The following is a 13,665-nucleotide window of genomic DNA, read 5'->3' as shown; positions in this document are numbered from 1 at the left end:
CTCTTTGCAGTAGATCTTGCTGATGCTTGCTTATTGGGTTTGCACTACCTTTATGAGCTGTAACACTCACCACGAAGGTCTGCAGCTTCACTCTTGAAGCCAGCGAGACCGTGAACCCAGCCGGAGGAACGGAGAACTTCAGATGCGCCGCCTTGAGAGCTGTAACACTCACCACAAAGTCTGTAGCTTCACTCCTGAAGCCAGTGAGACCACTAAGCCGCCGGAAGGAATAAAACTCTCAACACATCCGAACGATAGAAGGAGCAAAGTCTGGACACGCCGCCTTTAAGAACTGTAACACTCGCCGCGAGGGTCCGTGGCTTCATTCTTGAAGTCAGTGAGACCAAGAACCCACCAATTCCGGACGCACCAGTGCCCTGGTGATCTGTCAATACCAGTGAGTCACAGCTGCCCTAAATCTCAATGTCTTTACGTGTCGGTTGGGGTTCATAGTAATTCCTTCCACCTGGGTGGGTTAGAGGATGACATGAACTAAGGCATGTAAAGCTCTCAGCACAGTTCCCGGCACACAGTAAATACTCAAAACCGGTATCGGTGTATACAAAAAGCTCAATGCAGAAATCAGTGGACCAGGCAGGTGCTTATGGCCATGTGGCTGCAGAGGGCCTTCTAACTCCCTTTGCCGACATCTTTTCTCCCCACCACAACCACGTTACTGACATCCTGTCCCCATATGAGGCATCTTTAGCAAAGAGGTGCTCACCGTGAGCCCTGCACTCAGTGGTTTCTTGAGTTCCTGTCAGTGCCAGAGTCTGAGACTGTCACTGGAAGCTATTAAGCCTATTCCCAAGAGTAAAAGTCTTAGTTGGAACAGATCAGTGTCACCTAGCATCATCCTAGGCCCTTGGGACCATTCAAGGCTCCTGGCCCACATTCCTCCCTCTGAACACCACCACCTGTGCCAGGGTTCCTGCCCCAGGCTTGGTTAGGAACAGACTGAGCAGGACGCCTGAATGATATCCGAAGATTTGATCTGCTCAGGGCAGCATCCGCGGAGACGGACTCCTCCCTGGGGGCAAGCGGAGGCTGCCGGCTGCAGGCATAGGAGCTGGTGGGTTTGATAAAGAGGCCAAGTGTTGTCGTTACTGGACACACGGTAGGATGCTTGGGGGAAATGAGTCATCTCGGACATCATTAAATGTGTTCACACTTTGCAATTTGAACAGAGCAGGAAATATTTTTGAAATAGAGTGCAACAGGTTCACTGAGGAGTCAGGAAGCTTGGGAGGAGAAAGAGCCTGGGGCAGGACATAGGTCCGTTTTTCTTTCAAGGAGCCAGTGATAACTTTGTAGGATGATTGGTTTTTGGATCTCCGCCAGGTGGTTTCTGTTTACTGTGCGGGAACAATTGGTAAAGGAAGAGATGGTATCTCCACTAAGCAATTAGAGAGCAACAGAAACAGTCTTGGAGAGGCTTGAGCTCGAGGGGGGCCCAGGCTGATGGGGCTGAGAGCAGAGAGGCGAAGGGGAGGGCTGGCCAGGAGGAAGGGCAGAGGCCAGTGCTGAGCTGGTGAGATTTCACGCAGCACTGGCAACTTCCTGAAGTGGGCATGCTGCAAAGAAATTGTTTCTAGGGGAAGAGAGTAGCAACAGAAGGTTCTTCAACCATTCAGAGGGCTTGAGGAGTCGGGGGGCCTGGGAGACCCCCATCTGGCATGCAGTAACTCTTTGTTGAGCTTATGAATTCGATCTGCTTTTTGTCCTTAAAGGCCCTTTGGTGAAGAAGCCAGACTAGACTCAAGTTGGGGAGAGAGAGGATGCAGGCAATGCTGGTCAGGGAGTGTACAGCCTGGAGGAGGTGATGTGTGAGCTGGGTCCTGAGGGGTGCATAGGAGTTTAGCTAGATGAACCATGAAGCAAGGGCAGAGGTGAGTGGGAGCTGGGTGGTCGAGGCCTAGGCAGAGGAAACAATACATGCAAAGGCCCTAAGGTGAGTAATGATGTGGGAGAGTCTGAGAATCTCCTGATGCTCACACGGCTGGAATATAAGGTTTCCCATAGTGGTTGTGTAGTCCTAAGTTGAAGTTGAAGAGGGAAGCAGGGGTCAAATCATGCTGAGCCTCTTGTGTCTTGTAAGCCTTGCCAGGGAGTTAGGATCTTATCCTGAAGACAATAGGATCCACTGGAGGGAGGGTTTGAAGCAGGGAGTGACGTGGTAAGAGATGACTTTTCAAGAGATGACTATGTGGATGGAGACTGGGTGGGCAAGGCAAAACTCAGGCAGGCGCCAGGACTGCCCTCCTCCAGACCAGGCTGGCTCTCTTCCAGGGTGCAGATGGAGGTTAGAGCTAAGATGATGGAAATAGGAAGGAGTGGAACGTGCCCTTTTCCGTTGCCCAGCTCCAGAGGGTATCGCCCTTAGAACTGCATAGCGCACATCTCGTTACGTCCTGCGGCACCTCTGAGTGAACAGATTGAAGAGGACCAAGAGGTGGTTTGATTGAAATCAAAGATGACTTGCAGATTTCTGACTTAGTACCTTGGAGATTAGGGGTTGTTGGTGCCATTCACTGAGTCAGAGAACACAGGAAGTCAGCAGGTTTGGGAGGCCATGACTGGCAGGAACTGGGAAAGCAGAGGGGGGGCAGGGCCTGGGTGTCAGCACAAAGCCCTTGAGAGTGAGGACCCTCTGCTATCTGTCTGCCTCACAGCACCTGGCTCCAGCTGGACACAAGGCAACCTCTTTTGACTCCCCCAGGGGTAGATCCAGGCTCTTCGAGGCAATTCGGGTTAGGGTTGAGAATGGGGGTGATTTGGGGGTCAAAAGCTAGTGATGGGAAAAGCGAATGCCACAGGCTGGCCATTGTGGCTCATGCCTGTAATCCCAGCACTTTGGGAGGCTGAAGAGGGGGGATCACTTGAGCCCAGTAGTTCAAGACCAGCCTGGGCAACACAGCGAGTCCCGCCTGTCTTCACAAAAAATAATAATAAAAAAATGTAGCAGGGTATGGTGGTGCACACTTGTATTTCTGGCTACTAAAGAGGCTGAGGCAGGAGAAGCTCTTGAGCCTAGGAGTTTGAGGCTGAAATGAGCTATGATTATACCACTGCACTCCAGCCTGGGTGACAGAGTGAGACCCTGTCTCTTAAAAAGAGCGAACACCACAAGAAGAGCCTCAAAGGACAGCCTGTGTTGTCTGCATGATGACCTCAAACAGAGAACCCATGAAGGTAGCTGGTCGTTACAGGGTTACTGCCCTTCTAGAACAAACCATACAAAAGGAAAGCCCCAAACGCTTGGGTTGTAGTATTGACTTCAAACCAAATGCAATCAACCTGACTTTGCTTGTAACCAGGGGTCTTGGAAGACTCCAGGATGAGCCTGAAGTCTGGCTTATCAGTCAGGGAGCTGCTCAACCCCACGTTTGCACCAGGGTCTACTGCTCACTGCTCTGCAGAGAACATTAAAAGCATTCACAAAAGAGATATCACAGATTTTGTTGGTTGTAAACCTGAAAGACGAATTTTTCTGTTATATTTTATGAGTATGTATTTTAAAGCCTTCATAATACCTGGCTATGCCTCTCCAGTACCCATGCATTTAAGGTGATGATTTGTGATGTTAAATTCAGCCCGAAGAAGACCTCCATTGTCTCAGGGTGACTCAACATATGCAACTGACAGAGGCAATTACCTTTTTTTTTTTCCCCAATAGATGGCAGATAGAAGATTTTGCTGTTCCCTTTGTGCTTCTGAGCCCACAGATGGGATCCTCTGTGAGCAAGTTGCACGGGATCCCAAGCAGATAAGAGGTGCTGTGGTTGCCAACAGCATCTAAAGACCCCAAGAGTTATTAATAGAACAGATACAATTAAGATGTAGATTTTGAAGGCTCAGTATCTACAAGGGACCTCTGTCGGAGGCAGGGAGGAGGTGGTATCAACAAAACCATAGGTTATTAGAGCTGGACAAAGCCTTTGAAACCACTTGTCCTTGCAAACCACAGATTGTTAAAACTGGACAAAACCTTTGGGATCATTTGTCCCGGTCTGTTAGATTTATAGATTGGCCACCAAGGCCTGATCATGTTTGAGGCTTTATTCAGGGTTATCCGGAGGCCTCTAACACTTAAAAATAATTTTTTAATTTACAAAAGCAAAGTTTCCTTTGTTAAGTAGGGCGATTAAATGAAACACATGCCTCCATCTGTGGCGTAATAATAACCCAGAAATTTTCTTCTGCCCTAAATTAGGAAACCTCATTAACGAACAGGGCTTTTAAGAAGCCACAAAGCATGGTCTGCTTTTCCCCTGCTTAGAAGGACAGCAGCAATTACAGCTCGTGGCTCAGACAGTGGTTTTCTGTGTCTTCCTTGTGTTTGTGAGAGATTGAAGTCATTAATGAGACGCTAATGATCCAGCTCCCAAACTTAACTGGAGTTCACTGTGCCTTTCCTGGAACGGGTGAAGAGACCTCTGCTTTTTGCTTCCTTACCTGTGATGGTGAATTCAGGCCAACCCTGGAGCAAGGAAAGGGCAGATTTTCAAAAGCTGGGCAGACTAAACCTCAACCATCTTGGCAAAATGTTTTCTCCAAGGAATGTATGCTCAACAATGGGACCCAACCCCAGACAACGAACAGTGCATTTGCTATCCTTTGGAAACCTGATTCTCCCTCCAGTGGAAAGTTGGTCTTTTTGTTCCTTCTGTCAGAGAATGTGTGACCTGAAAAAGATCTGCTCAGTCACATTCTGTTCACCTGGCTTGGCCTCAGAGTTGGAACATTCTTCCCTTTGTCATTGCGGACATTCGTCTCGAAACAAAGGGCTGACCTTTCTCTTCATGCATGAGCAATGTCTTTTATTTTCGTTTCTTGATAGAAGCTGTGCAACATATATAAAGCCTCTAGTTTGTGTTCAATTGTGGCACCTTGGCAGGTGCTCAATTGCCTAAGTTTGAGTTCCCCTAGAAGCAAATCCTGTAGGGATTTGAGGAAATGAGATGGGGGGGCAGGCAGCCAGTAAAGGGGTGTTACTGAGCTTGCTCCCACCGTGGGCAGCTGGAGGTTGATTTCTGCAGGGATGGCGGGATGTGCTAGATAATTGTCCCAGCTCAGTTGCAAAGGACAAATACTGTATGATTCCACTTACATTGGGATCTGAAGGTAGTAAAATTCATAGAGACAGAAAGTCAAGTAGTGGTTGCCCAGGGCTGGTGGGAGAGAAAAATGGGGAGTTATTGTTTAATAGGTATAGAGTTCTGTTTTACAAGATAAAAAGGGCCGGGTGTGGTGGCTCACACCTGTGATCCCAGCACTTTGGGAGGCCAAGGCAGGTAGATCACTTGAGGTCAGAGGTTTGAGACCAGCCTGGCCAACATGATGAAACCCTGTCTCTACTAAAAATACAAAAATTAGCCAGGCATGATGGTGCAAACCTGTAATTGCAGCTATTCAGGAGACTGAGGCAGGGGAATCCCTTGAATCCAGGAGGTGGAGGTTGCAATGAGCAGAGATCATGCCACTGTACTCCAGCCTGGGCCACAGAGTGAGATGCCATCTCAAAACAAACAAACCAAAAGATAAAAAGAGCTCTGGAGATGGATGGTGGTGATGGTAGCACAACACTGCAAATGTATTTAATACTACTGAGGCGTACCCTTAAGAATAGTTAAGATGGTAAATTTTATGTTGTGGGTTTTTTTTTTTTTAAAACTACAATTGAAAAAATACAGTTGAAAGAAAAGAAAGACACTGGTCCTGCTCCTCCAGGGCAGGAGGCTCAGAGGAGAGTGGTGTCTCACAGTTCACCTCAGGCCCCACTGAACATCCGTGACACATGTGTTAAGAGATGCTGTTCTAGAATGTGAGAACCACAGACCTGGCCGAGGTGGTGGCTGCCTTTTCCTGATGTCTTGCCTCATCGAAGGGGCTCTGTCTCACCACTGCTCCCTCCTTGTTTGTCCTTTCCTCTGTTTTTGGGGTCTTTTTCCTAACCAATAACAACATATATATTTTACATGATACATATGGCAATTACACATAGGGACATATTTATTATATGTAGTAATAACAACTGTCTTAGGCTGGGCTCCCTCAGAAGCTGACCTTGAGGTAGGGTTTGAGTGCAAATAGATGATTTGGGAGGCAGTCTCAGGGAGCATCGACGGCGCAGGAGGGGGAAGGCGAGACAGGGAAAGGAAGGAAGCCAACAGGGCAGGTTGAAGAGCCAGTTGTCGCTGTGGGCACCTGGGATGTGGTACCACGGAGGACCTCAAGGAGATTGCATCAAACACACTACAGAGTTCCTTCCCCCAGATGCAAAGAAGCTGGATTCTTTGTCACCAGCTGCCATCCTTCATTGGTTGAGGGCTGCTCCCAGCATCTTCCTGCCTGCAAGGCAGAGGCAGGCTCCTCGTGCTCAGTAGAGTTGCTGGCGTGCATGAATGGGAAGTGCTGGGGACATGGGGTGCCTACAGCAGCCATAACTGGAATTGGAGCCTCTGCTGTGTGCTTGGCGCTTCACATGCATTTGTTGGCCTGCCTCTAGTTTCAGGGATTTTTCAGAGGAGGAAAGAAGAGAGTAAGCAGCTTGCCTAAGGCCAAGAGAAAGAAGAGAGTAAGCAGCAAGCCTAAGCAGCTTGTTGGGTGGCCCGTCTACTCCAGAGCCTAAACTGTTTTGCTGCTGCTTGCTTTGAGGTGTCCTGTCTGGCCCCTGGTTCACTGCAGTTGGCCCTTGTGGCCCTGGCCTTGGGGACGTCTCCCATGAGCTGCTCTCCTGTGGAGCTCCAGCCTCTTTCACCTAGTCACCAAAAGGCTGTGTGTTAGACACCACGGGAACACAGAACAGGGGTCACTACGAAGCCCACTTTTCTGAGGACATGCCTGGGGATCAGAGAGGTTGAGAGGGCTGCCCAAAGACCCACAGCGGGAGAGTGATGGAGTGAACTCCTGGGTCATTGGATTCTCCCAGCAGTGTGTTTTCACTCTGTTGGAGTTCGGTGAAACGGGCATCTACCGCTGGGTGAGCATAAACTGGTGACATCTCAATGGTGGGCAATCTGGTTAATATCAATCAAAATGACAAATGCTCACGGCCATACACCCAGCAATTCCACTTCTGAGAGTTCATCATGCTGATACACTTGCATGAGTATGAAATGGTTTATATATCTAGTGGCGCTCTGCAGTTTTGTTTTGCTAGTAAAAGACTGAAAATAACCTAAATGACCACTGATAGGAAACTGGCTAAAAACAGTGTGGGCCACCCATGGAACGAAATGCCGTGCAGCCATACAGAAGATGGGGAGGCTCACTGTGGATTAATTTGTTAGGAGGAAAAAAAAACCAAGGGTGCAGGGTGCTGAAGTTGTGCAAAGAAAGAAAATATGTGTGTGTGATTGTTGCTCTCTGTCTCTGATAAGACACCCAAGAAACTGGCAATGCTGACTGTCTCTGGGAGGGAACTGGGATGCTGGGGCCAGGGGAGGAAAGGAGAGTTTTTCTGACTGCCTTCTAATATCTTTTGAATGCCAAATCATATAGATATATTGAATCTGTATATCTCAAAAAGAAATACAACTAAAAAATCTTAAGTTCTGTGAGTTCTTTTTGTTATATTGCATTTCACTCTGAAATCCCAATGTCCTCATCTGTGAAATGATGAAAATAATATTTGTTTCAGAGAGTGGTGGCTGTGATGCCTATTCCTTTAGAGCACTTACCACTGCCCTTATACACTTACTTTTAAGAGCAGCTGATTGATCTGTCTCCACTGCTCGAGAGGAAGCACCATGAGGGCAGGACCTGTGTATTACTTGCTCACCGCTCTATCTCTGGGCCTGCGCCTGGTGAGTGCTAAACCAAAAATGTTTTTTTGAATAAGTGAATGAGAGCACTTTGTTAATGGGAACATGCTCTTTATGTCTTTGCTATTATTATTGATAGGATCAAACTGCATGAGGCAGCAGTGCCTAGAAGCTCAGAGGCCCCACTCCAGCCAGACAGTCTAGGTTCAAATCTCAGCTCTGCCACTTCTTAGCTGTTTGACCAGGGGCAGGTCACTTAACTTCTCTGTGCTCCACTTTTCTCATTAGCAATTGAGAATGGTGAAACTACCTACCATATAGGGGTTTTGTGAGGATCAAAATAGTTTGTACATATACAGCCTTTAAAACAGTACTTGGCTCTCTGTCCTTGTGACGTATTGCTGTTTCCCATGACTTCGATACTTCTTCCATTATCATTATTCATCTTTATGATTCGGGCAAAACTTCTTTCAGAATTTGGGAAGACCCTTAGATAATAGTAGAAATACTTCTTTGCTTGTTCCCCTTACCTCTTTTTTTTTTTATTTTTTATTTTAGAGATAGGGTCTTGATCTGTTGTCTAGGCTGGAATGCAGTGGCACAATCATAGCTCACTATAACTTTGAACTCTGGGCTTAAAGGATCCTCTTGCTTCAGCCTCCCAAGTAGCTAGGACTACAGGTGCATGCCATCATGCTCAGTTAATTTTTAAATGCTTTGTAGAGATGGGGTCTCACTATGTTGCCCGGGCTGGCCTTGAACTCCTGGCCTCAAGTTCCAAAGCACTGGGATTACAGGTATGAGCCACCATGCCTGGCTTTCAATTCTTCCTTCCCTTAAACATGAAGTTGGCTCATTCTCTGACTGGGTTCTTATGTTTCTAGAGAATACCCACTGAGGAACAAAGCCTTCCTACTTTAGAGGATGTTTGGCTCCCAGGAGGCTTGAAAATCAGTTGGCTGGTCAGGGGGCTTGGGAAGGCACTTTTGTTATGTTAAATTAAGCTTAGCTTAAAGCTGCCCCCTTAAATATTTTAGTTTGGCCTAAAGGTTTCACCATACATAGTAAACTGTAACTAAAGTGGATGTGTAAAAAGGCTGTAGCCTATACAGCCTACTCTTGTACCAGTCACTGAGTTTTGGCCAAAGACAGCCTACTTTTCAAACTTGGTTCAAATAAGGCAAATGCCAAACTATAATTAATCCAGCTGCTTATGTACCTCACTTTTATTTTCCGTACATCACTTTCTTTCTTTTTTTTTTTTTTTGGGTCCATAAATCTTCTTTTACCATGTGACAACACCAGGGTCTGTCTGAACCTATTCTGATTCTAGGGCTGGCCAGTTTGTGAATCATTCTTTCCTCAGTGAAACCCTGTTAAATTTAATTTGTCTATGGGTTTTCTTTCTTTTTATTATATTATTTTATTTCATTTTTTATTATTATACTTTAAGTTCTAGGGTACATGTGTACAACATGCAGGTTTGTTACATATGTATACATGTGCCATGTTGGTGTGCTGCACCCATTAACTTGTCATTTACATTAGGTATATCTCCTAATGCTATCCCTCCCCCTTCCCCGCACCCCACAACAGGCCCCGGTGTGTGATGTTCCCCATCCTGTGTCCAAGTGTTCTCATTGTTCGATTCCCACCTATGAGTGAGAACATGCAGTGTTCGGTTTTCTGTCCTTGTGATAGTTTGCTCAGAATGATGGTTTCCAGCTTCATCCATGTCCCTACAAAGGACATGAACTCATCCTTTTTTATGGCTGCATAGTATTCTGTGGTATATATGTGCCACATTTTCTTAATCCAGTCTATCATTGATGGACATTTGGGTTGGTTCCAAGTCTTTGCTATTGTGTATAGTGCCGTAATAAACATACGTGTGCATGTGTCTTTATAGCAGCATGATTTATAATCCTTTGGGTATATACCCAGTAATGGGATGGCTGGGTCAAATGGTATTTCTAGTTCTAGATCCTTGAGGAATCGCCACAGTCTTCCACAATGGTTGGACTAGTTTACAGTCCCACCAACAGTGTAAAAGTGTTCCTATTTCTCCACATCCTCTCCAGCCCCTGTTGTTTCCTGACTTTTTAATGATCGCCATTCCAACTGGTGTGAGATGGTATCTCATTGTGGTTTTGATTTGCATTTCTCTGATGGCCAGTGATGATGAGCATTTTTTCATGTGTCTGTTTGGCTGCATAAATGTCTTCTTTTGAGGAGTGTCTGTTCATATCCTTTGCCCACTTTTTGATGGGGTTGTTTGATTTTTTCTTGTAAATTTAAGTTCTTTGTAGATTCTGAATATTAGCCCTTTGTCAGATGGGTGGATTGCAAAAATTTTCTCCCATTCTGTAGGTTGCCTGTTCACTCTGATGGTAGTTTCTTTTGCTGTGCAGAAGCTCTTTAGTTTAATTAGATCCCATTTGTCAATTTTGGCTTTTGTTGCCATTTGCTTTTGGTGTTTTAGACGTGAAGTCCTTGCCCCACGCCTGTGTCCTGAATGGTACTGCCTAGGTTTTCTTCTAGGGTTTTTATGGTTTTAGGTCTAACATTTAAGTCTTTAATCCATCTTGAATTAATTTTTGTATAAGGTGTAAGGAAGGCATCCAGTTTCAGCTTTCTACATATGGCTAGCCAGTTTTCCCAGCACCATTTATTAAATAGGGAATCCTTTCCCCATTTCTTGTTTTTATCAGGTTTGTCAAAGATCAGATGGTTGTAGATGTGTGGTATTATTTCTGAGGGCTCTGTTCTGTTCCATTGGTCTATATCTCTGTTTTGGTACCGGTACCATGCTGTTTTGGTTACTGTAGCCTTGTAGTATAGTTTGAAGTCAGGTAGCCTGATGCCTCCAGCTTTGTTCTTTTGGCTTAGGATTGTCTTGGCAATGCAGGCTCTTTTTTGGTTCCATCTGAACTTTAAAGTAGTTTTTTCCAATTCTGTGAAGAAAGTCATCAGTGGCTTGATGATGGTGTTGAATCTATAAATGACCTTGGGCTGTATGGCCATTTTCATGATATTGATTCTTCCTATCCATGAGCATGGAATGTTCTTCCATTGGTTTGTGTCCTCTTTTATTTCGTTGAGCAGCGGTTTGTAGTTCTCCTTGAAGATGTCCTTCACATCCCTTGTAAGTTGGATTCCTAGGTATTTTATTCTCTTTGAAGCAATTGTGAATGGGAGTTCACTCATGATTTGGCTCTCTGTTTGTCTGTTATTGGTGCTGCCTCTGTAGACTCCACCTCTGGGGGCAGGGCATAGCTGAACAAAAGGCAGCAGAAACTCCTGCAGACTTAAATGTCCCTGTCTGACAGCTTTGAAGAGAGTAGTGGTTCTCCCAGCATGGAGTCTGAGATCTGAGAACGGACAGACTGCCTCCTCAAGTGGGTCCCTGACCCTTGAGTAGACTAACTGGGAGGCACCTCCCAACAGGGGCCAACTGACACCTCATACGGCCAGGTGCCCCTCTGAGAAGAAGCTTCCAGAGGAATGATCAGACAGCAACATTTGCTGTTCTGCAGCCTCCGCTAGTGAAACCCAGGCAAACAGTGTCTGGAATGGACCGCCAGCAAACTCCAACAGACCTGCAACTGAGGGTCCTGACTGTTAGAAGGAAATCTAACAAACAGAAATGACATCCACACCAAAACCCCATCTGTACGTCACCATCATCAAAGACCAAAGGTAGATAAAACCACAAAGATGGGGAGAAACCAGAGCAGAAAAGCTGAAAATGGGTTTTCTTTTAACAGGTGGTGACAGAAGTGCAATCCAAAGTAGAACTTCTCGTAACCGCCAGAAGCACTGAGTGACCAAGTATGACACCAGCTGGACTCATTGTGTTCATTGCTCTCTTGCAGCACCTGGGGGTCATGGGTAAGTTCTCTCTTGGAGTCTGAAGCTCCACAGGTTGATGTTTAGAGCTATCTAAGTTTGAGCAAAATTTTAAGTCTGAGCAGGATTTGGACGTCATAACAAACTGAACTAGGTCCAGGATCAAATTCCATGAAGTAATTAACTGGCTTGGATCCACTTAGAGACCTCAGATGTCTGACTGGGCCAGCCAGAAATTGGCAGTAAGTGGTAATACTACAGGGGGTGTGAACTTTGGCTTTCGGAGATTTGCAGGGATTTTTGTGTTCTATTCCCTTTGTTTCTTTTTCTTGTGCACTTAGGGAAAAAATTACTGGCTAAGCTGATCAAAGGAATCTGAGAGCCAAAGCCAAGATTCAAGGTAAAAATGGGATCCTTACTTTCTGAAGAATTGAGTATTCTACTTTCTGGCTATGCCTACCCATACATATAGAAGTATTAGGCCTTGGAAGCAGCAAATACTTAGAGAAATGGCAAAATCTTAATAAAGGTAATTAGAATTACAGTGAAATGTTCCAAATGAACAATACTGTACTTTGAGAAGTGCATTTAAAAATGAGGGCCCCTGAATTAGTCTCATCCAGGGATGCCTATGGTTGTGCAGAAACTTCTAAAAAGATTTCATTGTTTTTACTCCCTCTTTTAAAATAACCTTTTAAAAATTTTATTTAAAAAGTTTTTTTTTTTTTTTGTGGAGATGGAGATCTCGCTTTGTTGCCCAGGTGGGTCTTGAACTCCTGGACTCAAGTGATTCTCTTGCTTCAGCCTCCCAAAGTGCTGAAATTACAGGTGTGAGCCACCATGTCTGGCCCTTAAAAAGACAAGGCAAATAAAAAGCTTAAGTGCCTAACTGATAAGAAAAATTGAATCTGTTAACCTTTTGGCTTAGTTACTATCCCACCCCTTTCTTTTCAAATGTGAAAAGAAAGGTCTCCAGGATAAAGGGTTTATAAAAGGCAGGCCCTCAGGGAAAGTAGGCTTGCTTCTTTTTCAGATCTGTACATGCTCAAACCAGGCATAGAGAATATTTTCTTTGCCTTATTCTTTAATGAGTTCTACTCTGAGCTCAGTAAATTGAGTTAAGAAATAATGGTTAAGTTGAAAAGACAGCCTATTGGCTGGGTGTGGTGGCTCATCCTGTAATCCCAACACATTGGGAGGCCAAGGCAGGCAGATCACGAGGTCAGGAGATCGAGACCATCCTGGCCAACATGGTGAAGCCCTGTCTTTACTAAAATGCAAAAAATTAGCCAGGTGTGGTGGTGCGTGCCTGTAGTCTCAACTACTTGGGAGGCTGAGGCAAGGGGATTGCTTGATCCCTGGAGGTGGAGGTTGTAGTGAGCCGAGATTGTGACACTGCACTCCAGCTTGGTGACAGAGCAAGACTCTGTCTCAAAAAAAAAAAAAAATAAATAAATAAAAAGACAGCCTATTGAACTAAATAGATCTCCAAGATATTAATATACCTTTCTGACATTTAGCCGGCTATTCTGAAACCCTTTTATGAGAGAAATTTAGATCTATAAAGGAAATCTCCATTTGTAAGGGTGTCTGTACACCAGATACTCTTATCATTGTTTTAAATTTACATAACAAGCCTTACCTTTGCTTTCTTTTCTTTTTTTTTTTTTTTTTTTTTGAGACGGAGTCTCGTTCTGTCACCCAGGCTGGAGTGCAGTGGCACTGTCTCAGCTCACTGCAAGCTCCGCCTCCCAGGTTCACACCATTCTTCTGCCTCAGCCTCCTGAGTAGCTGGGACTACAGGTGCCCGCCACCATGCCTGGCTAATTATTTTGTATTTTTAGTAGAGACAGGATTTCACCGTGTTAGCCAGGATGGTCTCAATCTCCTGACCTTGTGATCCACCCACCTCAACCTCCCAAAGTGCTGGGATTACAGGTGTGAGCCACTGTGTGGGCCTATGACATATATTTTTATGTGTAATAGTATTGGGTGAGTCCGTGGTATCTCTTAGAGTGTAGGACATTGAGCCATTGGTTCCTGGTTGCTG

General features: G+C 45.4%; 1 long non-coding RNA gene across 2 annotated transcripts in view; it reads left to right on the top strand.

The window, feature by feature from the left end:
- LOC129014316 (uncharacterized) overlaps positions 1-13,665 on the top strand; it is a 33,912-nt gene continuing 20,247 nt past the window's right edge. The window contains exons 1-3 of one of the 2 annotated variants that reach the window (XR_008494193.1): positions 1-397; positions 11,534-11,657; positions 11,957-12,015. This is a non-coding gene — a long non-coding RNA (uncharacterized LOC129014316). Of the gene's footprint in view, positions 398-11,533; positions 11,658-11,956; positions 12,016-13,665 lie in introns of those variants that run through there. The other variant, XR_008494194.1, reaches the window with a different exon arrangement.

Source organism: Pongo pygmaeus, chromosome 16 (genome assembly GCF_028885625.2).
Source record: "Pongo pygmaeus isolate AG05252 chromosome 16, NHGRI_mPonPyg2-v2.0_pri, whole genome shotgun sequence".
Taxonomy (NCBI): Eukaryota; Metazoa; Chordata; class Mammalia; order Primates; family Hominidae; genus Pongo; species Pongo pygmaeus.
The sequence above is the reverse complement of the archived record's forward strand: the minus strand, read 5'-3'. Positions and strand labels throughout refer to the sequence as shown.